The sequence below is a fragment of the Megascapheus bottae genome, chromosome 4, assembly GCF_031878675.1.
Source record: "Megascapheus bottae isolate mThoBot1 chromosome 4, mThoBot2.hap1, whole genome shotgun sequence".
NCBI classification, from domain to species: domain Eukaryota; kingdom Metazoa; phylum Chordata; class Mammalia; order Rodentia; family Geomyidae; genus Megascapheus; species Megascapheus bottae.
Window position 1 is genome coordinate 51,134,038 of NC_143512.1, and position 25,968 is coordinate 51,160,005.

General features: G+C 40.2%; 1 long non-coding RNA gene across 3 annotated transcripts in view; it reads left to right on the plus strand.

Moving 5' to 3' along the window:
• The window catches only part of LOC150064447 (uncharacterized), a 63,827-nt gene continuing 37,859 nt past the window's right edge, over positions 1-25,968 (plus strand). For all 3 annotated transcript variants that reach the window (XR_016535268.1, XR_016535267.1, XR_016535269.1), the window contains exons 1-4: positions 1-45; positions 2,005-2,062; positions 17,526-17,592; positions 18,257-18,305. This is a non-coding gene — a long non-coding RNA (uncharacterized LOC150064447). The remainder of the gene's footprint in view (positions 46-2,004; positions 2,063-17,525; positions 17,593-18,256; positions 18,306-25,968) is intronic.

The window sequence follows — 25,968 nt, forward strand, 5'->3', positions numbered from 1 at the left end:
CCTCTGACACCTTTTACTCCGGTGCCCCCGCCTTCTGTTTTTACGGTAAACAGAGTTAGAGATAGCGCCCTATTGTTGGCAGATAAGACCTATCTCTTTGACACTTTCGCGTCTTCTAAGGTTATTGGCTGCTCCCCACCACCTGCCTCCTGGCCGGGATTTAAAGCCCTAGAACGCGGCACCTATTTAAAGGAAAACGCCCGCCGAGGGCCCAGAGACGCGGAGCCCCGCGTGAGCTGCCCGGAGCCCCAGGCTGCAGGCCCCTGAGGACGGGACTCCCGCTGGCAGCCTTTCCGCGGTGGCTCGTTAGGAACAAGTTGGTGACGTTCTGTTTTTGTGTGTCTGATCCGGTAGTTTTCTCCTCAATGCCTAGGAAACGGCCTGAACAGAAAACTGGAAGATCTTTGTAGGCAAATAGAAGAGGGACGAAGTTTCTTTCCTTCCGTTGTTTCTTTTCGAGATCTCCTAAACGCACACACAGCAGCTTTAAGCAATTGGAAGCCTATTTGAAAGTAGATAGAAAAGCAGAACGCCAAGTGGAGCTCTCCTCTGTCCTCATAGGACTTGAGCTTGTGGTAATGTGCAGATTGCGGAGCATTTTTTACACGTGTGCACACAGAAGAGTTGAACTGGAAAGTTGAAGATGACAAAACTGGCGCCCTCAGACAGGACAAGTGACTCATGCGGTGTCTTCTGGGGTGTTTGTTAGTGGAAGGGATTAACTCACACTGAACAGGAAAATAGACACCTTTAGACCTTCAGATGTGCCTAACCTTTAGAGTGCCCAGCCAGATCGTTGATGTTTTGGTTTCTCTTTCTCTTTAGTTAGTTGTCTCCCACGCTATGGAGTCTAGGACCCAGGGCTTTAGGGTTCAGTGTACTCCAGTGTTCTCTAAATTCATCATTTAAAGATATATCCAGTGCCACTAGCTCAATATGACCCGATTTGCCCTCTCTGCAGTCTCTGATAACCGCCATCACTCTTTCTTTCTTGACTTGTTCACTCATCCCTGAGTTTCCCTGCCATCCCTGCTATTTCTCCAATGTCTCCAAGTCATTTTCCTCCACTGAGTTTTGGGTTGATCTTTCTCCGAACTAATATGTCGACTATGTTCCCGTAAGTGTTTTTTTTAATTGTCCTTAAGTAATATACAAAGGGGTTTAAATTCAGCATGGTCAGTTTGTGAGCACATACATCCTGATAAATGGCACCTCTTTCAACATTTTCCCTCATCTCTCCCAAGCCTGACCATCCGCTTCTCCCATTTTTGGTGACTCACCCCTTGGAGAGTTGCCACCTTTCAGGTCAAAACCATTCCTAAATGGCTTCCTAAAACACAATTCTGATGGTGTATTTGACCAAACCCAGCTTTCCAGCCTTGTCTTTCATTAAACCCCAGTTCCCCAACAGGAATTTCATAATGTCTCAATAGGACTTGTCCATACCACACATTTGCTCAAGAAATTCCTGTATCCTGACATCTCTTGCCTTTAAACTTGTCAAATTCCTTCCCTTCCTTAATCAAACACCACTTCCTCTGGAAAAACCCACCCGGAAGTGGAACCCTTCTCTCCTTGAACCCTATAAATGCTTTTGGATCTACCATTTGGACCTGCCATTCTGCCTAGCACCACAGTTGTGATTATACTTGCCACGGCCGCCCCCATCATCCTCTTCTTCCTCCTTTTTCTTCTCCTCCTCCTCTTTCTTCCTCTCCTCCTCTTCCTCCCCCACCTCCCTCTTCTTCCCATCCTGTAATCCCCCTCCACTAGAAGTTCTCTAAGCATCAAGAGAATGCCTCATCCATCTCTATAGTCTCAAAGTACCCAGCAGTTCACTGGAAGTCTTCTGTCTCCCTAGAAGTTAGCTATACTCATGAGTCAAGTAATGGTGTCATCTTTGGCTCATGCTTGTACTACTGCTCATTTTTGAGGATTTATAGTTATTTTTCGAGTGTTTGTATAAATCATTACTAAATTACTTAAATTGCCCTTTTCCTGCAGGCATCTACCCCAGGGACCAGCGACGGAGTCCTCTCCAATGTTTACCGTTAGGCAATGGGTAAGAAACCAAACTACAAAAAGTCTACAGCTCCCTATAAGCATTGACTCACTGTATCGCAGCAGAGCACACCACATTGGCCACTGTGGTCAGTTGCTAGGCTCCCAGGCAGATTTCATAAATAGTACTCTCAGTAGCTAAAGTAAAACTCAAGGAAAAGAGAAGCACTTCCCAAATCCTAATCAATTACCATGTCTAACACTGGCTCATAGCAGTTGCATATAGAGATGGATGGATGGATGGATGGATGGATGGATGGATGGATGGATAGCAAAGAAAAGAAAAAGTGTATGTCTTGGCCTAAAATCAGTTGTGCCTTTCTCTTACTGTAAATTGAAATTTGAACAACTTAGTTGTTCAAACCTGTCATCCCAGTATTTAAGAAGCTAAAAGATGGCAACTTTGAAGGAAACCTGGGCTTCTTAAGTAGCAAAATAATTAAGTCCCCAAAATAATTAAAACTGAAAAATGAAATAAGTTCAATAGAAATTGGTCAGATTCATGGAGTGGTGATTCTCAGAGATCTCTAGGGTACATTAAGCAAAATGCACATAATCTCAAGAGTCAGGAACCAGAAATTAACATGGGTGGCAAGCTTCCCACATGAGTCTTTTGACATTAAAATTTGAAAACTACCCTTTAGTTGCAAGAATTTCACAGTCTCTGTGGTTAGGAGGAGACCTGCAGAAAGAAAATAACATTGCCTCATCGTTTCTGCTAGTCATTTCAGCTAATTAAGACAATTATTTGCTATTAGTCGGAAGATTCCAAGACATGAAAATTGGATTAGAGCTAAGAAACTTCAAATCATCTGAAGATGGACACAAAGTCATGCTCATTTCCATGCTCTTTTCCATACTGGAATATGTTTTTGATAGTATATCCAAAGCCAATTATATTCCATGGAGTATAATTCAGTTGTTTAGGATGCAATGAAAGCTTCACAAGCATAGTTAATCTATGAACTAGGCATTATTTTCCCCTCCAGTGGAATGACAGAGAATTCCACTGTGTTGCTAAAAAGGATGAAGAACGAAGTATTATAGATGACACCTCACAGGAGAAAGTATCAAATGAGTCTTCCTGGCTGGTCATTTAGACCAAGTATATTTTGAAGAAGGAGAAAAGGGGGAGTCAAGAAATTATCAACCCCAAACTGGCCAGTTTAAAACAACTGCTCCATCTTGGATGGCAAGAAAAAAATTGCCCCATTTCAATTTCGTTAAACCCCAGAGAATCAGGTATACTAATAGTAATACATTTTTTTTTTTTTGCCAGTCCTGGGCATGGACTCAGGGCCTGAGCACTGTCCTTGGGTTCTTTTTCTCAGGGCTAGAGCTCTACCACTTGAGCCTCAGCACTATTTCTGCCTTTTTTCTATGTATGTGGTACCAAGGAATCAAATCCCGGTGTTTGTGCATGCTAGACAAGCACTCTACCACTAGGCCAAACTCCCAGCCCTAGTAATACATTTTAAAGAATGGCAAACACTAGACCCTTTTCAATATCTTGCTTCCCTAGTCCTCTTACAACAAGAAACAAATGAACAAATTGAGGCTTAGTGAAATTTGGAAAATGTTATTTGGCTTCGAATCAAGCAGAGACACATTCATATTCCTAAGCCAGAACCTTTTTTTCCATTTTCCAATATTTCCCAGCCTTGCCAGATCATAAGAACCACCCTGAACACTTGTTTAAAATATAGATTTCCTTTACCTCCCCTCTGGAAATTCTGATTCAGTCAGGATAGAGTAATTTTTAAAGCCAATTCTTCAGAATATGCAGAACTGGAAAACATCTTTCACAAACCCATAAGGTTTCTATTCCATAATATGTACCTTTAAAAATTTGCTGTAATATAAGACAGTATATCCAACTATTGATCCACTTGTTAGATTAATGGTCAATTATAAATTTAAGTAATTGATCTTATTTCTAAGAAAAAATTGTTAAACTAGTAGCCTTTAGTTATGCTCTGGAATTTTAAAGAAGAAATCATCTACTCTCAACACATGCTAAAAATCAGTAGAGTGATGGAAACAAATTTACTTCAGATTTGTCATTTTGGCCATTATTTTATGGTCCAAGGGTAAAAGGTATTGCCTTTCAGTATTGTGAAAACATACCAGATTATTACCATTCTTCTCTTCATTCCAACCCTCATTGCAGTGGTGAAGGCCTTAGGAAATAAAAACATCTCAGAACTAGAATATTTATCAGCCTGCAAATCAAGCATAAAACAAAGTGATAGTCAAAAGAAACACAAAATGTCACATCTAACTGTAGCTTTCAATTTTTCCCCCTTTCTACAACCAACTTTTATTGTGAATTTTGTAAAGTTCTACTAATTGGATAAACTGAAGATACACAAGTCTGTTTTATCTATGTCAATTGTGGAGAGGTATATGACTCCATTTTAAACTGGAAAGAATAAAATATACAAAATTATAATTTAGAAAATTAAAAGCCTGGCACCTGTGGCTCATGCCTGTAACTCTCACTACTCATGAGGCTGAAATATGAGGATTGAGGTTCAAACAAAGTGAGATTAAGCAGGAAAATCCATGAGACTCTTAGTTCCAATTAACCAGAAAAAGCTGGAAGTAGTGAAAAAGCTAGAGGATGGCAGCCAGGCCCCAAATTCAAGCTTCAGGACTGCTACAACATGAAAAAAGGAAAATTAATGGTTTTCTCAAAATTATATCATTCTACCAGTTCACTGTTTTAATCTCTGACATGTGATATGATATGAGAAAAACACAGTTAAGATATTAAATACTACAGTATGAATCTATTTTCCAGGAATCCAAAAGATACTTTAATATATATGAAGGATATATTTGCAGAAAACAATGTCATTCCAAAAATAATTTCACAAGCATATAGCATGAGCATTTCCAATGTGATCTAACACTGTTTTGCTCATCCTCATTCCTAGTGAAAAGTAAAAATGTAGAATTTAGACAACCAGGTAACTTTAGGGGGCACCTTATGCCTAGATGAATACTATTTGCATTTAAAAGACAAACATGAAAAAGTTAAGAATGTGAAAAGATAAACTTTAAAATGATTTATTAAGGGCATATTATCTCCTACAATATTTTTAAATATTCAAGAACTCATTCCCTGTCAAGAATAGCATCACAACAATTTTGACATGAAAAGTGTCATTTTCCATGATTTTATTCAAACCTAGAATCCAATAATGTGAAAATGAAGAAATTTCAACTAAAGCTGGTATACCCAGCATTTTTTCAATGTGAAATCTGTATTAATACCTCCACAGAATCAGACTACAGAGACACAAGGGCTAGGCAGAACTATCCTAAAAAGACAGGTTCTCAAAGTGTGGAAAATTTGCTTTTTCAACACGAAAACTTTTATAAAGCTTAACTCTGTAAGTGGAATATTTCTAAAACAACATACTTCTCATGGCTTCTTAAACATAAACACAGTGATACAATTACTATTTATTTAAAGTTGTCTATAACAGCAGAAGACCTTCTAAAATGCCTTTATTTTTTCCTTTCCTTTCCTTTCTTTTCCTTCCTCTCTTCCTCCTTTCTCCCTTCCATCCTTCTTTGTCTCCCTCCTTCTCCTCCTTTCTTTCCATTTTTCAGATGTAATTGTGTTTCCTTTATTTCCCTGAGTATTTTTCCACCTCCCTCTTTATAATTGTGCTATTCCCTATGACTTTTCAATATTGTCCTATAATTGCCCATAACATCCCTTCTCTTTCCAAATTACTGCTCCCCCTCTGCTGGCTCCCTGGAATGAAAAGAATCTGCTTGTTAGAATTGTGTATAAAGTAAACTTCAGTGGAACTTAGAAAGTAGATAGGATGGGTAGGGTTGATAGAGATGGGGAGAATTATGAAAGGGGTGACATTTATCAAGATGCCTTATACTCAAACTGACATGTTAAATTGAAACCCCTCTACCCAGCTACTTACAGATAATTTTTAAAGTGTTTTAAATAAAAAAGTAAAAGTCCATCAAGTTCTTAATGAAACATGTCTCCTGTGTTTAAATTTATGTAATATGTGTCCCATTCATTTTGGCTTCTTACATACTTCCTTGCATATCAACTGGGTCCCAGATAATGAAGAGGTTATTATAGGAACAAACTATAGAACTGTGGCTTCTGAGGGGTTAATACCTGGTGGTAATTAAATCTATGATGACTAAGGTATTTCCCTCCCCCTTCTGTATACATACAAATATGTGTGTGTGTGTGTGTGTGTGTGTGTGTGTGTGTAGTGATGAAAGGATATCAAGAAATTACAACTTCTGGAACATGGTTGTTTCACATCTGGAATATGGCAATGATCTGACAGGGTTTAGAGGAACCAGAAGGTGCTGTTGGCTAGACTGCACATGAAAACAGTCTGCTGTGCATTCCTGTGCATTCACACTTACCCCAAAATGAGGAGTGTTGGAGACTAAATCTTTACCAAGGCCACCTTGCAAAACTCAAGGGTATGCACCAGGAATGATTTCACCCTGCCCAACTCTCCAACTACTCTACATTCATCCCCTTTACTCACTCTTCTGGGCTCTGCCAAGGCAGACTCCTCAGGCCTGTTTTCAGTTCTTTGAACACTCGTTTCCTCCAGAGGGCCTCTACTCACAAGCTCCCACCTCTTGGATGTTCTTCCCCAGGCCCTAAAATCATGGCCTGGTTTTCTCCAACTCAGTTTAATCATACTTCCTTAGGAAAGCCTGTCTGCCCTGCCAGGTCAGTTCTGCCTAATGCATGTGCTTCCCCCAGGAACCCTTATCAGAGTTGCAATTTTTCATTTAATTATATGTAGGATAGATTCACTGGAAAAGTACTATGTGCTCAATAAATATTTGTTCACTCCAAGGAAGGGAGTAAACAAGGACACTTCAACTAAACTGGCCTCCTCATTGTGGCTAATGTCAAGCAGTGCCAAGAGAGCTGGAAAGCAGCATACAGTTACTCCATCACTGCCAAGGCTCGTGGGTCTTTCCTTTTAAGAAAAGAATAAAATCTACCCGAAGAATGTTCAGCAGTGTAGGGTGAAGTTATTGCTGCTACATTCTGGAAATCGTTGCATTATACAAAGCAAAGAAATAGAAGAAAATCTTCCCAAACAAATGTCAAAAAACTTTACCACACTGTCATAGATGCTGCCTGTAGCATTTGTCTTTTGTTAATTTTTTTATTTTTCTGGCTTTCATTTCAAGTGTCTCTCAAGTTTGAGCAATTGCAAGTCTTGTTACCATGGAAATCAGAAACAGTGATCTCAGAGTTGGGAGAGGGGCTAGCCACTCTTTGGGGTTCTAGAGTTCTCTGCCTCTGGTAGTATTTGCACATTGTAAAATATTTGTAAATTGGAGGCAGTGTTTCTATGTCAGCAAATATTTAGTTTTGTGCTTATAAGGTGTCAGGCATTGTTCTCTGCTAGGAATGCCTCCACAGCCATACTGTCCCATTAAAGATAAACTGTGCTTTCCCAGATTCTAGTGCCAGGTTTAGCCTTAAGTGAAGTTCAAATTATTGAGCATGAACTCTCAACTCTTATGTGAGAACCTTTCCTTTTCCCTCAAGGCACCTTCACAAACCTTCACATATTTTACAGAGTTCTCCTTGACACCCTGGAAACCTGAGTTTACAAAGTACTAAACTATATGCATACTCAACTTTAGGTATCTCTGCATCTCTCTCACAGACAAATAAACTACCTTAGTTTTCGGACAAGAAATCAACGTTTGATGTTGCTTTTTGTAGTTATCCTGGACAGCTAGCAGCTGCTTGTTTCTCATACCCACAGGAAACTTGACCAAAAGGTATTGAAATTTTTGAAAATTCTAGAAAAAGAAGACATCTCAGTAGTCAATTGTCCACAATTTTAGATCTTTTTAGGCAGCTAAATTTCCATCTGACTTTGAACTTAGAATCTATGTGCACAGATATGGCTATGTTCTAATAGACTGCTTTAGAATAGTTCACATCTTTTGCCACTAGAAAACCAACATTTTCTGAAGGGCAAATAGGAAAGATCCCCAAACCAACTATTGGTTTGTTTCTTCATGGAAGCTCAACCACTTGAGCTCTTTCTCGCCATTTAAATAAGGATGTATTTCCCAGCTGATCACCCACATACCTCTCCACTGCAACCCTCTATCCCATCTTCCCCAACTTTTTCTTGCTTGCAATTCTGGTTTTAAGAATACCCTGAGGAGACCTCTACCTAGAAGGTGTCTTGGAGCAAGGCCAGACTAAAGATAACCCCTAATTTATAATTCAACCGTCAGAGATTTAATGCTTTCACACTCGTGAGTCCACTTTGAAAAATGCCAATATCACTTGTAGGAAGGCTGAGAGTGGAAGTCACAATTGGTTTGTACCCCCCAAGGGACTTCTTAATCCAACTGAGTGACAACCCCCAGTGGAAAACTAAAGTTAGGACAGGCCCTGGAGTGTGAGGTTAGTTAGGAAAGGGATGGTGTTGTGGGGAGGTTGTGGGGGTGGAGTAAACTTGATCAATTGTACCCTGGATTTCACACTCTTCAGCCCACGGGGTCTCCATGAAGATCCCTATCTCCCTCTTCCCACCTTGGTGTCTCTTGCCAAGGTGTGTCTCCTGTATGTGGCTATGTGAACACATTTGTGTATGTGCAAAATGTCTGTGTCCATAACCCAAGGGCTTCCTTTGTCGTGACAGTAGCTTGTCTAACACTAGTAATCATAAAAAATAATTCAGATTACTTGTTGGATGATTTAGGTATTTTCAACCTCATCAGTAACTAATCACTGCACAATGGATTACTGAACCAGGGCTTGCAGTATGCCTTCAAGAGGACTAGCCTAACTGGAATGACGGTGTACAGGAACTTTAGGAGGGTATCATATACACACAGCTATTATGTCTTTTGTGGAAGCATGTGTTTGCCAGTGAACTGTCTATGCATGTTTTTTGGCAGATCCCCTTTCTTATTTTCCACTTGCTGCCCCACCTCACTCTTGTTGGGCCTGCCTTTAAGATCCTACTATCAAGCCTCCAGAAAGAGGTGAGAACACATAGTTCTAGTTACATCCTCAGAAGACTGCCCCAATATGCCCACAGGGGAGGCAGCCTTGCCAACTGCACCCCATCAGGGTTCAGAGTGAAGTTGGGAGGTGAAAGATGTGTAACCAGAAGGCTGGGGAAAATGCCACTGGGGACACAACCAGGTGACTTGCTGCCCTCAGAAAATGCTCTTCTTGCCATGCCCTGAGTAACAAATTAGCATCAGTGACAGAAGGGTGACCCCTTAGCTAAAGTCTTATTATGAACTCTTTCTACAACCACTGAAAACAAACGAGTGGGTACAGAGATTTGGTTGGCACAGGAGCAGATCTGACACAAACCAGTATCGTCCTTGGCCACACAAAGTGCTCTGTAGGCAGCACTAACCCAATTTTCCCTTGACGGGATATTTTCAAGGACTGGTTGGCTTTGTCAAGAATTTTTCTCTTAACACTTGTCAATGACCATTGTCAGGTGTTGCTAGGGTTGCTGGAGAAATCTTTTGCTTGATTGGCTAAGCAATTGTATTTCTTAACCAATCCAAATGCACTGCCTGGGGGAGGTGGGGGCTTAACAAGATAGAATAATATCAAGCACAGGCAGACGCATTCTGTGTACTAATAAGGCGTCTGGAAAGATGGAATTATAGTGTGCAGGAATCTCATGCTCTGCACAGCTCCAGCCATGGTCTGGTTTCTGTACATTTTGTACAGCATAAGTGAATAGTCATTCCCAGCAATTGGAAGATATCTAGATTTCAAAATAAGGGAGTAGCAATTCTAAGAAGGAAGTAAAACTCCTTGCTCATTGTATTTTACTGCCTTCCTTAGTAAAACTGCTGAGTTGTAATTTAAAGTATTCCACCCTTTAAAATAAATTAAACACAGTCCTTAAAAACAGGAAATGAGAGAGGCACACATGTATTGTCAACTAAACATTCACAGACTTCATACCACAAACAAAAGCTGAGTATCACAAAGGAGTCCCATGAATTCATTTTAGAATGATAAGGGCCATACCAAAGGAAGAACTGGGGCTCTCGTAAGTCATTCCTGGGTTGAAACCAGCATGCCAATTTGGAAACAAGTGAAAGACAAATATCAGCTTGAAAGGAAATACGGATCTACAAACCATAGAGATCTGGAGATTAAGCTAAACCTTATGAAACTAAGGAAAGTAACCACATCTTGGCCATCGTAATGGTTTGGAGCCCTCCTTCAGAAAGGATAACTTCCATTAACAGTGCTGTTGAACTTGGGTTCTGAATCAGAACAAAAGTTATCTTGGCTGAAAAGTTAACCAAATTTCGCTATGAGATTGATTTCCTTTTCAGCTATTATTAATATAATCACCAGGCGTTAACATTTTTATTGTCAGTTTTTATTCAGTCACAAGAAAAGTCTCTCAAGGCTTTCCTTGCTAAGCTTTTCACTGGGCTCTCAGACATACTTTATAAAGATGGAAGTGCCATTCAAGAATACAAATGGAAAGGTTGGGAACGTGGCTCCATCTCTACAGTGCTAACCAGTGAGCAAAAGCAGCAGATACCCAGTCCAAATTCCAATCTCAGACCAAAAACAAGAAGAGGGAAAGAAGAATACAAATGGAAAGAAATAAAAGAAAAAAAGGAAGGAAGGAAGAAAGGAAAAGAGGGGGGAAGGAGGAAGGAAGGAAGAATCTAGGAAGTGTTTTAAGTGTGTTTCCAATGTATATCCCCCATTATCTAGCCAAGTCCCTTCTGCTGTTATCCTACAGTCAAGCTACAAAGAATAAGCTTAGTTTAAGGCTACAGAGACTTTTTAGAGCTCATCATTTTACTTCACATACATTTGGAAGTAGCTCCAAATGAGAGAGAAAAAAAAAGTAAGACTCTTAAGTTCTGGATCATTTCACCTCCCACTCCACAAGTAAAAAGAAGAATGTCCACTGTTGGGGGAGCATATTTTATTCACATTTTAATTGTTATTATAAGGGCAGTGTACAGAGGGGTTACTGTTTCATAGGTCAGGTAATGAGTACATTTCTTTTTGGACAATGTCATGCCTTCCTTCACTCTTTCCCAGTTTTACCATCCCATCCCTACCCACAAGTTGTATAGTCTATTTTCAACATAGTGTCTAGGGAGTATCACTGCTACATTTGTTCACCTTTTGTCCCTCCATTTCTGTGCTCCCTCTTACCATTCCAAAGACAGATAAACAAATAAGACAAAAAGAAAAACAAAACCCTCTTGTTTCCTTTCCTGGAATTCATTTCCATAAATATTACTAATATGATCAGAGGCACAAAGGCATTGGGCTTTTGGGTTCCTTCCCTAAGAGTGCCCTCCTTTGATTGTGTGTGAATGACAAGTCTTGTAAAATTTATCATGTCCCAGTATATTTTGCATCTAGCATATGAGGGAAAATATGTGTCGTTATTGTCTCTGAGCTTGTCTTCTCTCGCTTAACATGACTTGTTTTAAGTACATCCATTTTCTTGCAAATGAAATATTATTTTTTCTAATGGCTGTAGGTCTACTCATCTATTGTAGGGCAACTGGGCTATTTCCATAACTTGGCCTTGTGAATAGTACAGCAACAAACACAGATGTACAAGTGTCTTTCCTATATACTGGTTTGTGCAAATTAGAATAGATGTCCAGGATTAATATTGCTGGGTAATAGACAAGATCTATGTTCCATTTTTTGAGAAACCTTTAGACTGCTGTCCAGAGTGGTTGTACTAGTTTACATTCCCAGAAATAGGGTTCATTTCCCCCCCCCCACACACACAGAGACATTCCCACAAACATTTGTTGTTGTTAGGATTCAAATGTTGGACAGTCTAACAGGGGTGAGATGGAATCTCAAAGTTGTTTTGATTTGAATTTCCTTTGTGGCCTGGGACATTGGCCATTTTCTTGTGTGTTTTTGTTTTTTTTTTTCTTTTTCCTTTCTTTCTTTTTTTTGGGGGGGGGTGAATTTTTTTTTTTTTTTTTGCTACTCTTACTTCTTCTGAGAAGTCTCTCCTTAGCTCCTTTGCTCGTAAGGGATTGGTTTATTAGTTTGGGGAGGGACTAATTTCTTGAGTTCCTGTATATTTTGGATGTTAGGCCTTTGTCAGATCTTCTCCCACTCAGTTGGTTGTCCTTCTGATTTAGTGATTATAGGACATAATTTTCGAAGAAAGTTGGTGGTAGAATTGCCTAAAGATTTGCCCAGAAAGTAAAACATTAGAACCAGGCACTGGTAGTTCACATTTTTAATCCTACCTACGTAGGTGGCTGCAATCTGAGCATCAAGGTTCAAAGCCAGCCCTGACAAGAAAGTCCATGAGACTCTTACCTCCAATTAAGCACCCAAAAGCTGAAAGTGGAACTGTGGCTCAAGTGGTAGAGTACTAACATTGAGCATGAAAGTTCATGGACAGTGCCTATACCCTGAGTTCAAGCCCCAGAAATGGAAAAACAAAAAAACAAAAAGCCTTCATAGTCTTCCTCCACTGTACCTTGTACAGTACCTCCTCCAGTACCCATTCAAGGCTTCCGCCACTGCAGGCCAGTAGGATTCCACCCTGATAGGGCTTTACCTGGATCTCCTCAGTGCCTTAATGGAAGTGTTATTAATACCAGATTGCTATGGTAAAGGGGAAGAAATGTAGAGTGTGCATGCTTAGTTCCATTGTTAATGTTATACGAAATGCAGATATCTGTGCTTTTTACATCTCATTTGCACAACTAGGCATAATTTGTCATATGGCCCTGTGACTTTAGCTCTACTTATTTCACCTTTATAAATATTCCTATCATGTTTGTGTACTAACACTTGGAACTTTTATCTTTATTTCAGAGGTCCTGACATTCCATTTAAAATTTCTTTTTCTTTCTTTCTTTCTTTCTTTTTTTTTTGCCAGGTCTGGCACTTGAACTCAGGGCCTGAGCACTATCCTTGGGCTCTCTCAAGGCTAGAGCTCTACCACTTGGGCCACAGCATCAGTTCAGGTTTGGTTTTGTTTTGTTTTGTTTTTTTTCTATGTTTATGGTACCGAGGAATCAAACTCAGATCTTCATGCATGCTAGGCAAGCACTCTACTACTAAGCCAAACTCCTGGCCTCTATTTAATGTTTCTTACTCAGAACCTTTTCTGACCTTGTCCATAGTCTCCAGAAAGTGATTGAGAAGGCGAGAGAACTAGCCACCAAGCTTTCAGCTTTTACTGAAGAAGATATGAAACTTATCATTATTTTAGATCCTGTCCCAGCCTAGGAGGCATATCTAGAGTCACTGCTTAGTATATTCTAGAGCTAGAGCTTTTTGAATTGGTTCATTGTATCAAGCTTTTCATTTCAAGACAACTTCATGAGACTCAGCAAGGCAGTTTGGGTTTATAAAACTCTATTGGGACTTGAGTCCCCTCCCCCAACCAAAAACTCTATTGAGTCAGTGAAAAGTAGGAATGAGACCTCAATAGAAGGGAGTATTCTGATTCAAGCATAATATATGCATGTGCAAAATACCATAGTGAAAAATGGTATTATCGATATATATTCAAAAATCAGTGACTGAAAAATAAAAGAGGCCTTGTTAGGAGAACAGTGTCAGTGGAATAAGGATAAATATGGTTGAAATACTTTATATTCCTATATAGGAAAAGAACAGTGAAACTAGTTGAATTTTTTAAAGAATGGAGTGAAGGGATAAAGAAGAGCAACAGATGAAATGTGGTTGATATCTGGAAATGCACCCCCCTACACTTAATGTAACATCTACAACTATATGGTGTTCACTGTAAAATTCTTTCAATTTGGTACATGTATGAAAATACTCATAACAGAATATTGTGAAAATCAATGTGCTATTCTGACTATGGACCCTATTCTAATCATCTGTTAGATTTGCATGCTCCCTTTTTTAATGTCTATAGTAACAGATTATAGAGAACCCAAAATCTGGGTTAGAAAGAATCTCATAGCTGACTTATTTTCATTCATTCATTTTTTTTTCATTTGCGTGTACAAAAGCAGCTAGAAAAAAATCCATATTGGAGGAATCAGGAAAGAGAAGGAAAAGTCTATGACCTTAAAAACAACAACACAAAACTCCATCTGTCATATATTGAATATCAAGAGCAGACACTCATTCCAGACTTCTCAGAATCAAAAAATTAATGAAAAGCCCAAGACTGTGTCCTCAGAACCACTGAGGAATGATAATTACAGACAGCATTTCTGGAGCAGACACATAACCTTGATTCCCAAGATATCCCCCAAAAGCACTCTAATAGTATGCTATTTGTGGAAGGTTTTTCCACCTTTAATAACAGAAAATAATGTTAGAAGGAAAGAAATCCCTTATTTAGCCACTGGGGTGTCATAATTGAGCCCCAGCTGAAGGCCCTGTTAAAAGCATCCATATGGTTAAAGAACATGTTTCCCCCATGAAATCAAAACTGAGGACATCTGAGACTTTTGAACATCTTTTTCCTTGGATCTTAAAATGGATCTGTGCATATTTGTGAAAAGATTTTATGATGTGCTATCTTCCAAAGTGAATGGTTATTTATAATTCATAAAAAACCTGAGCACAGGAAAATTTTTCCTTTTTATTAGCCCTGTAAAGTTAGACCAGCTGATTTTTTAGAACATATTATAGACATCAAATTCCCCATCTGGTTGAAGTTTCTCTCTTCAGACTAAATTTGAAGAGGCAGTGCCACCGAATCTGTTGCTCAAAAGCTGGTGGGGTCCAAATCTCTTTTGATTAAATGTTAAGTAAACAAAACATCACTCTCAAAGCCAGTCTCTAAAGACACAGAAGGGAAAATACTTGGAATACTAAACATTTTTTTTTAAATCTCACATAGCCTTTATAAAATACAGTGGTATGTTTTAAAGTAGACTTTCTTTTCTGTTTCCAACATTTAATCAGACTTCAGACACAGTCACCACATCATTTCCTTTCAGCTGCTGCTGGCAACTTGAGTCACAATCTTGATAGCATGAGCAGGAATGACTTAGATCAAGCAGTGTGGGCAAGGGGGGTTTGAACCCACTACATGAAGCTGTCATGCCATAGTCTCCCACACAGCTGCACCTGCACGCCCCCTGCTAGCCATGATATCACAGCAAGTTGTTTCCTTCAGAGAATCTGGTTGCTTAAGTCACCCCGCTGAGGTCATGTCCACCTCCCTTGCTGATGGGCTGTGTAATAATATGAGACTGACAGAGGTTTTTAGAGATCTTAGTTAAATCTGAAAATAGAACCTCTTCTCTTTCTTTCCTTCCTTCCTTCTTTCCGTTCTTCCTTCCATCCCTCCTTCCTTCCAAGTTCCCAGCCCTCTAGTATTCTAAATGAGCCTTGACAACTCTATTTTAGATCTAGTAATAGCTTGAACTCAGGGCCTGCGCACTGTCCTTGGATAGTGTCTTTTTTTGCTCAAGGCTAGCCCTCTACCACTTGAACCACAGCACCACTTCTGGCTTTTTCTGTGTATATGGTATCCAGAAATTGAACCCAGGGCTTTGTGCTTGCTAGGTGAATACACTCTACCATTAGGCTACACTCCAGGCCCCTTTCTTCTTGATTTTTAAATGGCTTAACATATATAGGTTGCCTTCATTACTTTTAGGCCTGTGCCAAAACACTACATAATGGTAGCACATGGCAGGGAAAGGCTGCTCCCTTCATGACTCGGGCAAAAAAGACAAAGGAAAGGAAAAGAAAGAGCAGAAGACCCTTCACTATGCTCTACCTCTTAATGCTTCTAGGACCTTCCACATACACCACTGGAGACCACTTCCACATGGATTTTAGGGGAACAGCTGGGATCCAAACTAAAAGAGAAGGAAAGACAAACTTGAAGACAGTTCAGTCTCTTCTATTTGACTAGATGTTTTACAAGATTCAGTGAGAGATAGGTCCCATAAACTGTAATGAGGTTTTATTTCCTTTATTTCCTCTTTTTCTTTAATCAACTTATCTAAGCACTGTTTAGGGAGGGAAATTGATAGATGATGAATCCAAAAGTATAATGTGTTTTCTTATCATAAAAATGAAATCTTTTATCATCAATCACCAAAAACATTAATTCATTGAATAACATGAAATTAGTTAAATATCTACCCGACGTCCCATCCTCCCATCTTTCGGATCACAAATACTGCTTTAGGACTTACACACACCAGGCCCTCTGTGAAGGCACAACAATGAGCACCTATGCCTTCTGCCTTTCAGAAGCTTAAGCCATACCAAGCTGGCACCAACACAAGTAACTTCCTTCTGTGACTATAGCAGCATAAGAAAGAAGGGACATAGCTTTACTCTAGACAATACCCCAAGGTCATGAACTTTGTCCAGTCCATTTTCTTGGCTTGCTACCCATGCTATCCGCCAGAGCCTTGTACATGGTCACTCAAGAGAAAAATAAATGTTTACTGCAGTGTGGAAACATTACAGGACATAGCTTGGATAAAACACAGAATAATGTCAAATATTCATTGTATATGTCTAAAGTTTAAGCAGCTACTGTAAATTTCTTTCTTCCTTTTAGGGTGTTGACCCTTCCTCCAGTGCTAAGCCTTTGGGGTCCTAGTTCATCTAGCTAACTCACCAATCTTTCCTTCAATCCACTCATCTTTCTCATCTCCAGAAATAAGCAATGGAATTCTTTCTTTTGTGGGGCCCTAAGCATAACTCCTTTATCTGGCATTCACTGAGCTGTGAAAGGCTTTTAGTTTGGGGGCGAGCAAAGGAACTGAATTGGAACAAAACCTGGGCAAGGAGAAGATGCCAAGAAGGCACCCAAGGCTTCCCTGCATGCTGCCTCTGCCAAGCCTGTGACTAATGCTAGGGTTTGTTTATGGCAGATCATAAAAGGGCCAGACAAGCTCCCATGGCCAATACTTCTTGAAGAAGCTTCCAACTCTCAGGACAGGACAGAGCTTCCTGGTTCGCTTGCTGCAGCTCGCCAAGGCTGGGTTATAAGTATGCCAATGCTAAAGGAGGGTTGAGCTATGGAATCAGCCCTCCCCCCACCACCCTGCGCCGACCTCCATCAGAAACAGGGCAAGAGGCAACTGAGACAGACACTTGTGGAAGGTAAACAACTCTGCCCCACCTTTTATTAGCTGGGCTAATAAGAGTTCTCCAGAAAAGTGAATAAAGACAGAACTATCGTACTTGCCCAGAGGTGCCTGGCATCATCAGTTCTATTGCTGGCTGGAAACAACCCTGGTCCAGAAATGTTACCTTCATTCTTTCCTTTTTCTTTCTGTGTGTATCTCAGTCGTAGGGATTGGATCCCTGACCCTGTACATGCTATGCAAACATTCTACCACTTGAGCCATGCCTTCAGCTTTTCTGTTTGTATTTGGTTTTTGAAATAAGGTCTCACTAACTTTTTCTAGACTGGCCTCAAACCCTAAATCCTCCTTCCTCCATCGTCCAGGTAGCTGGGATTGCTGGAGCATGTCACCGTATCTAGTTCTTTCACCCTTTCTGGTAGTACATCAAAGGTGAGCATTGGTGGCTGCTCTTCTGCCCTATGTTTCTGTGTTTATCGTCTTCAGACCTGGGGGTTCTGCAGCTTCCTTATCCTGTTCTAACCCAGCCAGGTCCAGTAGAAACCTAATAGCTGACATTTATAAGATTTAGAAGTTTCTAGAACATACGTATTTAAAAACACATACTTTTAACATTAGGGTTTGGCATATCAATATGTATACTGAACAACATTATTGAGATACAACTCATAAACTATGCAATTTACCCACTAATGTGAACAATATTATATATTTGCAGTTATACAATTAACACATAACCAATTTTAGATCATTTTTATTACAACATAAGGAAATCCCATGCTGTTAGCTCATTTTACATATCCATCTAAAACTCCATTGGCCCGTGAAACCACTAATTTACCTTCTGACTCTGTGGAATTGCATTTTGGACACTTTGTAAACATGGACTCATTTGATGTATAGCCTTCCGTGTCTAGCTTCTTTCACTTAGCATCATCTTTTCAAAGTTCATTCACTGTTATAACATGAATTTTAATAATGCTTTTTATTTAACGTAATCTAAACAAAATACTGTTGTTCCATGTAGACAGAATTTTTAAATGAGTAAGGATATTTTTTTCATATGATTTTTGAATGTTGTTTTCTTTTTCCCCAGAACATCTCAACCTTGCCAGTTAGTCATATTTAAATCTTAATAACCACAGGTAAGTTGTAGCTACTCTACTATTCAGCGTAAATAGAATCCTTTGTGTTACTTTTTTTTTTCTTTCTTTGGCAGTACTCAGCTTTGAACTCAAGACCTAACTTTGTCACGTAAGCCATATTCCCAGTTCTTTTTATGTGCATTATTTTTCAAACAGGGTGTCATTCCACTTTCCTTTGGCTTGGATTTTAATCCTATTTGTATATTCCATGCAGCTAGGATAACAAGTATATAACGTTTAGCTTCTTATTGGATGAGGTGGGGTATTTTGAACATTTGCCCTGGCTGGCTTTCAACTGAGGATCCTCTCAATCTCTGCCTGTGGTATAAGTAGGATTACAGGCATGCACCACCATGCTAAATATCTGTAATTTTTTAAAAACCACTCTTCATCCATCACTTCTTTCTGAGATTCCCTTAGTCCTCTAAGAACCCATGTACACCATGGTTCAGAGGTGACTTTGTGAGCTATGGCAATCAGTATGTTATGCATCTCCTCCCTTGTAGAGAACCTTGAGCTTGTGCTTCTGTCCTGGTCACTGAGCTGGAAATCCATAATCAGATAACTGGAGTTCAAATCCCTACCCCCCAACCCCCCGCCCGGCCTTCTGCTGGCTCCCCCTTCTCTAGGCACTGTGGAAGTTGAGCCTCTTCCGGAAGGCTGTCTTGAAAAAAGTTTACAAGGATTTTCTCTTTCTTTTAAAAAACAAGTCTGTCATTTCTTAATTTTCTTCCTGGTATATTTTCCAGCCATTGTTTTGCTAATAATAGCTCTAAGCACACAAATAAAGCTCCCTGGTAGTGGTAGATTTGTGAAATTGCTTCAAGCTCCCTCACAGCTTTATCCTGCTCCTGTCAGCCATTTCCCCAAGAAAATGGACGTTTAATCAGCACAAGGGTGCATCTTATTAGTCTGGCTCATCAGTATCAACTCCTTCCAGACCCCAGAGAGAAGACAGAAATCTATAGTACAGCCACTGATGGCCCAGGATGCAGGAATTTCAATATAACACCACAGCTTTATGAACCAAGCACAGTATTTATCTCAGTGTGGTTCTGTCTATGTGGTAATATGTATGTTGTTTCTAAAGGCTTGTGGCTCTCAAGGTTGGTACATGGATATGTCTGTGAAATTACTTTTCCCTTCCCCTTCTCCCCCCGTCTTTTTTTTTTAAAGGAAAAGCTTACAAAATTGAGGTTTAGTTAGTCTATAAAATGCAAGGTTGAGAGCAAGCCTAATAGGTGCAAACTTTAATAGAAATAGAGGAACAACTGGATTGGTATGTTTCTCATTTCTTCTCAGAGCAAGAGAGGGAATTAGGCAAAGTTTCTAGGGAAGAGATTTTGAGGGTGACTTTAAGAAGAACTTCTTGTAAATAACACTGAAGCGTTAGAGAACATCACAAAAGGAACTTGTGGTTCCCACCAGCATATGTTCTACCAGCATCCCTTCTAGGGATTTCCTAGTTTGTATCTATTTCTGCCCTAGGAATAAAACTGGGAATATTTCACTCAAACGCTTCCCTAGAGTCTGGTTTTCCTAACTTGAGGTATTATTACCATGTTTTTCAAATTTAGCTTTCCTTTTACTTTTTTTGTGGTTTGAAGGACATGCTCAGGGCCTCAGGACTGCTAGCTAAGTACCCCTTCAGTTTTCTTTTCATCCTCAGATATGTATGAAGTTTTTCAAGACCAATTATCTTGGAACCTACAAAATAAGTTCAAAAATTAAGGATAAAGCTCAGTGTGGTAGCATAGACTTATAATCCAATCACTAGAAAGGTTAATGCAGGAGGAAGACTAGTTTGAGGCAAGACCGTGTCTCAAACACTAGTTCTATAGCAAGACCTGTCTCAAAAAAAAAAAACCTAAACAAATAAGATAATAATAAATAAGAATTACTCTAACAGTCGAAAATCTCAGCCAATATATAAGTTAAGACTTCTTTAGCCTCTTGATTAAACAGTGGTTTGAAATGCAATGGAATTCTTGAAAAAAAAAAAAAAAAAAAAAAACCAGCAATCAGAGGTTGGGAGACTTTCTGTGAGCTTATTCACATTATCTATTTCCTTTTACTCAATGGAAACTTTTTTCTACAGAAAATGTTAGCCATTGCCATTCTAGCATTCCCTATTAGGCCTCACCCAACAACTGCTTGGCAGTCTATACAGAACAGTTAAACCAACCAATGCCTCAGGGAATGTTGTAAAAAACCATGTCTTCAGTGACACCCTATTCAGTGGATTGAGCAAAACCAAATTTTCTTGGGAACACCTGGCTATGAGTCACTGACTCACTGGCCTCCATTTGGAGTCTATTTTCTTGTTGTAATTAATTTTCCCTGCTGTAACGCCCATTCTTGCGATGGAAGGACCTAACCTGTTTTAGGGATGCATGTCTAATTCACACAACTTTGAAATTATTTCAGCGGTTTCTAAGGCAATCTTGTGTGCTTCGAGCAAGTGTACTACTGCTGATATTTCAAGAAATTTTGAAACATCTGAAAAGTCTCATTTTCTTTTCTCCTTTCCCCTTGCTTATTTTTATATGGAAGGAAATCTTATGAGGTAATAGAGTGGTGGGAAGACAGTTTTCTTTAACTCCTGCTAGTTATTTCATGTTAGGCTTGAATGGGTTATTTGCATCTGGTCCCTATTTGTTAACATCAATGGGTTATGTTTGCATACTAGATTGACTTATGACAGGACTTCCATTTTGGATGGTTAGTGATCACAGAAAACACACACTAACTTGTGCAAGTGCACAAGCATGTGCATGCGCGCGCACACGCGCACACACACACACGCGCACACACACACACGTCATCACTATCACCATTACCACCATCGACAATCAAGCTCCAAACTAGAGATACCAGCCATAGGCTTTCCATGTTGGTGGAAAAAGAAAAAGAAAAACAAAAAACATTCTCTTAAAGACCATCACAAAGCCTTTCTGTTTTCAATTTCCTCTCTCCTTTTGAAATAAGATCCAAGTACCCCCAGCCTTCAACCTAGTGTAAAGTAGCTGGGACTTGGCAGGAAGTAGTATGGCAGACCACCCAGGAATCAAGGTGTCTGATGTGGAAGGAAAACATTCAATGAAAATCTAAAGATGATGTAAAATGGATGGGAAAGATACTTAGGCTCCTATTCTCCCTAGTAAAGGTTCCCCTCCCCCACCTGGCCTGTGTTGCAGCATTCAGTTAATTATCCAGCTAGAAAGGGTTGGACTCTGTCACTTTCCAGACAATACTTCAGCCCTAAGGCAGAGAACAACCAAGGCTTTCAAGTTCTTGAGACATGTTCTTGTTCTCCAGGCTCCTCGGGCTATCTTCAGTCAACTAGGGGCCGGTCCTTATCAACATCTGGTGTTTTGTCATTTCCTTTAAACTGTGACATTCCTGAAGCCAAAGAGCAGGTATTATTCCGACCTGAGAGTGCCCCTGCACCTCCTTGTTAATAGCAGCGACAAGAAAGCCTCATGATCCATATCTCTGGACTTTGATTACTTTCAGCTTTTATTATCACTCAAGATCAAAGTTCTCTTTCAGACTGCAAGATTTGGGAGGGCTGGGACGCACTTCCTAAACAGTTTAAGTGACTTCTTGCCAATCAGCATCACTAATATTCGGAGGCAATGACCACATCTGGGGTGTGATTTGAGGGGCTTGAGAAACATCCTTTCACTATGAAATTCCACAGAGTGATACTTTTGCACTTCTGGGTTTGATCCTTGTTCAAATACAGATGTGAAGCATGAAAGTATGGCTCAAGTGATAGAATGCGTGAAAGGCCCACTCTGGCAAACAAAGCAACCAACCAAACAACCAAATGCTTCTGTGCCTCTGGGAGCAGTAATAGGATAAGTTATCTGTGAAGTTGTGGAGATAAAGGAACTACATTGAGCCTGGGGGAAGAGGAAGGCAAGATTACCAGACAGATGGGAGAGGAAGTTTGCCAGTCAATTCACACCAAAACCTTTTCAATAATGTGTGATGGTGTGAGTAAGAAGAATTACTCTGTCCCAAGGCTTGGCAGACTAGACTATGAATTAGAAAAGGAAATGTTCAGAGAGCACTGACTATATGCCAGACAGTGCTCTGAACAGCTTGGCCCTAATACTATCCCAGTTTTACAGATGAAAAAACTAAGGCACAAAGGATTCCAAAGTGACAAGGGTACAAGGTGGCAGATCTGGGAAGTGAATTATTAGCCTAATAATTAAGCTCTCTCTCTCAGCCTTTCCCATATTTACCTATGATTTTTATACTTTTTTCTCTTCTAAACCAAGCAAATCCTAATGTAGGAAATGAGCTAGCCTCTAAGAAAGCAGAAACTTTTCCAGCCACAGAGGCTCTTCTACAAAAAAAAAAAAAAACAAAAAAAAAACCAGTTTTTAAGAAGTAGCAACCACTATGTTGTCATTGACAACACTTTGAGAATGTAAATGGTGATACTGTGGCTCCAGAGCTTTAAAACACCAAGGGAGTTCCTTGCGCACACTAAGGTGTATTTAATCTCATGCTATTGAATAAACAGAGGTTATGACCAAGGCAACCTTTACACTACTTGACACATGTACATGGATTGTCGCTTTCCTGGGGTGGAGGGGGTGCCTATGGCGTATGTGTCTAAATAAATACATATGACTTCATCAACAGCTTCTTTTCCTTGGAAGGATGAATTAAAAAAGTTCACCTTGAGGATTTGACTAGGAAAGATGAACTCCTTAGTAGTCTTTACATTGGGGGGAAAAATAAACACTGGATTCCTAGAATTGAGATAATTGTCTAATAATTAGAAGGGATCATGCTGAGACCACAGTAACCAGACAAATAGCAGAGTAAGCAGCAGGACAGCCTCATGCCTTGTTTTGTAAGGTTTTCTTAAATGGAGTGGTGTGATGCTGGAGGCTAGATTGCTTTGTGAACAGCTTCACAGTGCTGGTCATGGGCAAACGTGATTGGGAGTTGACCCAGGCACCCACATCCCTGTCTGCCTCATACAAGGAACTTCCCTGCCTGCAGGGAAGCCTGTGCTTCAGCCAGGTGTGGCAAAGCTGAACAGCCTGGCTTGGGGGTGAGGCCACTTACTACTTGCCAACCATGGCTGCTGTGATTTTCTGTAGTGTCTCTCCTGGGGAGAGCCCCTTCCCAGTGCAGTCTGAAGCAGAGGGAAAGCCAGGCTTCTATCTCAACCTTCCCAGCATTCCTTGTGGGCTCAAGTTCAAGGTGGTTTTTTGGTTTGTTTTCCAAGTAGAGCAGCTTCAAATCCTTTTAATGATCTTCATCTAATTCATATAAAGGCAATAGCTCTCTGAAGGAAGCCTCTTAAACCTTTAAAACTTTGTCATTGTCTTTTGGGGACTCTAGGTTACCTAATCTCCATAATGAACTATGCAGACAGTTCCCCAAATTTCTTTTTTCCTTGTGTTAGTGTCACCAGAGGCCATATTTTATGTTCTTAAACACAGGTGGTGTAGGTTCAACTTGGAGATTTTTTTGAAGCTTATTACTGCCAATAAAAATACCAATAATTATTGTACTTTACTCTCGCACTTGTTAAATATAGTAGTATAATTTTTACTTTGAAAGTATTTTTTTCCTTTTTTATGAAGTCTTTGGCTCTCACCTTTGTCCAGTATGTTAATAAAAAGGTACTGCTAGTTGCTTAGAGAGGGCTCCTCTCCTTTCTCTCAGCCCTTAACCACAGTGAAGTTCTGCAATGAATAAAGTTAGAGGGGTTCTTTTCAGTTCTGGAAGGAAAAGGAAATGGATATTTCCTTTCAGAATGACTGAGCCCTGACTTGTAAAAAGCACATTATACAACATGTTAGAATACCAGCCTTCAGTTTCTGAGATGTCCCTTTCTGATGAGGTGAAGACATTCAATTGTGTTTAAACCCAGTCTATCTGGCCATCCGATGTTATCATTAGGGCAGAATTGGGATTTTGGAAAGCCTCCTTCTTCGGGGGGCTGGATTGAAGGTTTTCTCCCCACCCCTTTCTCCTTCTTCACTATAGTGCCAGGGATGGAACTCAAGGTCTCACACATTCAAGAAAATTTTTTTTACCATTGAGCCCCACCCACAGCCTAATTTTATTTCTTTCGTAAAGCTCTGTATTAGGTATGAGTCCATATCCCTTTGCTGCTAAGGAAGCTTTGTCCCCTAGTCCCCATTAGAGCTATTGGACTGAGTGGTGCTGGAGCTCTTGATATGGTGCTGGAGCTCTTGATATAGATATGGATGTTCTATGCTTTCAGCCTCATTCTTATGGGGAGATCAGAGAGCTCGGCACTATGAGAAGAGCAGGGACATTGATAACAGCTTTAATGGGAATGACTTCTCATTTGGACTTCTCATTTGGAGTGTTTCTTCGCCAGAAGAATGATTTTAGCCCCTGCCAGCTAAAGGATTGCTACAATTCTGTCCATATCACAATGAATATGCAAACACACAAGACCTTCCAGATAAAGTCAATGGGCCCAGGTCTGTAGACCTCAAGCCCAAGGGGACCCTAGACCGTAGCAGTCAGTCTGTAGCAATTGTGGATAAAAGCCAGCATGTATTACACTAATATGGATCTTACATAAATCCATAGATGCTCAGGAATCGAAGCTGTTAGATCAGGAGGAGGTCCCTTAAGATGTGTGAGCTTTGTCCTTTTGGAACATCTTGGATAGCTCCCATACCTGTTGCTGCAATAATGTTTTGCAGATTCCTGCAGTGGTGGCTGCATAGAACTTTCTTACATGAGCAATTGTCAGTCAGCAAACTTCTGTTAGTAAAGTGCATCCAAGGTCATGACAATACCAAGGGATCACTAATGAGTATTCCAGCAGCAAGATGAGACATCTATTATCCATATGACTGGCCTGTTGGCAAGAATTAGAAGGTATAGAGAAGTAGCACTAGTGAGAAAGAGGAGGTCAGCCAGGTGAGAGACAGCTGAACCCTGGCCGAGTTCTGCATTACCTGCAGGGACAGCCAAACCCTGGATCTTAGAACTGCTCTCTGCTTTTACAAGCAGAGGCAGGGCACCCAGGAGGGGCCCTGAGAGACTGGGAGTATGTTCAGGCAAATCGTGAAACTCAAGCCTTGAAAACTAAGCCCCAAATCCAAACATGCTGTTACGCAAAGAGTTCACAGATTGGCTCCAGCTTGATTATCGGATGAGGTTACTTGTTGGCATGTGCTGAGTAATTCTCTGGCATGCCCGTGGCTCATCAGAGGCATTCCTTCCTGAGTCAACACTGACCAACAGCCTGGCTCGGGGAGAAGGGGCCAATGCTAAGAGGCTATCATTTTTAGATGAAACCGAAAGCCCACTGTCCTGCTTGGCTGACGTCATTAGGCTAGATTTGTTTCCATATTCAAAGATGAGCTGGTAGGCACCACAAATGAGTGCTTTAAAGATTTGAGGAAACGTATTGGGGGTTGCACCTAACTGTTGAGGTGCCAAATAGTTGTCTGTCATCAGCTGGATAAGAAAAGTTACAATCCCTGCCAGAACTTTGGAGGCCAAGGGAGATGGCATCTCTCAGGGGAACAGCATTAGGCCAATTACAATGCTCAGCATTTTCCCAGCACTCTGGGTTCAGAGCTCTTTGCAATCAGTTTGTTTCTTTAGCTGAGTTTCTTAAACACACACATTACCCCTT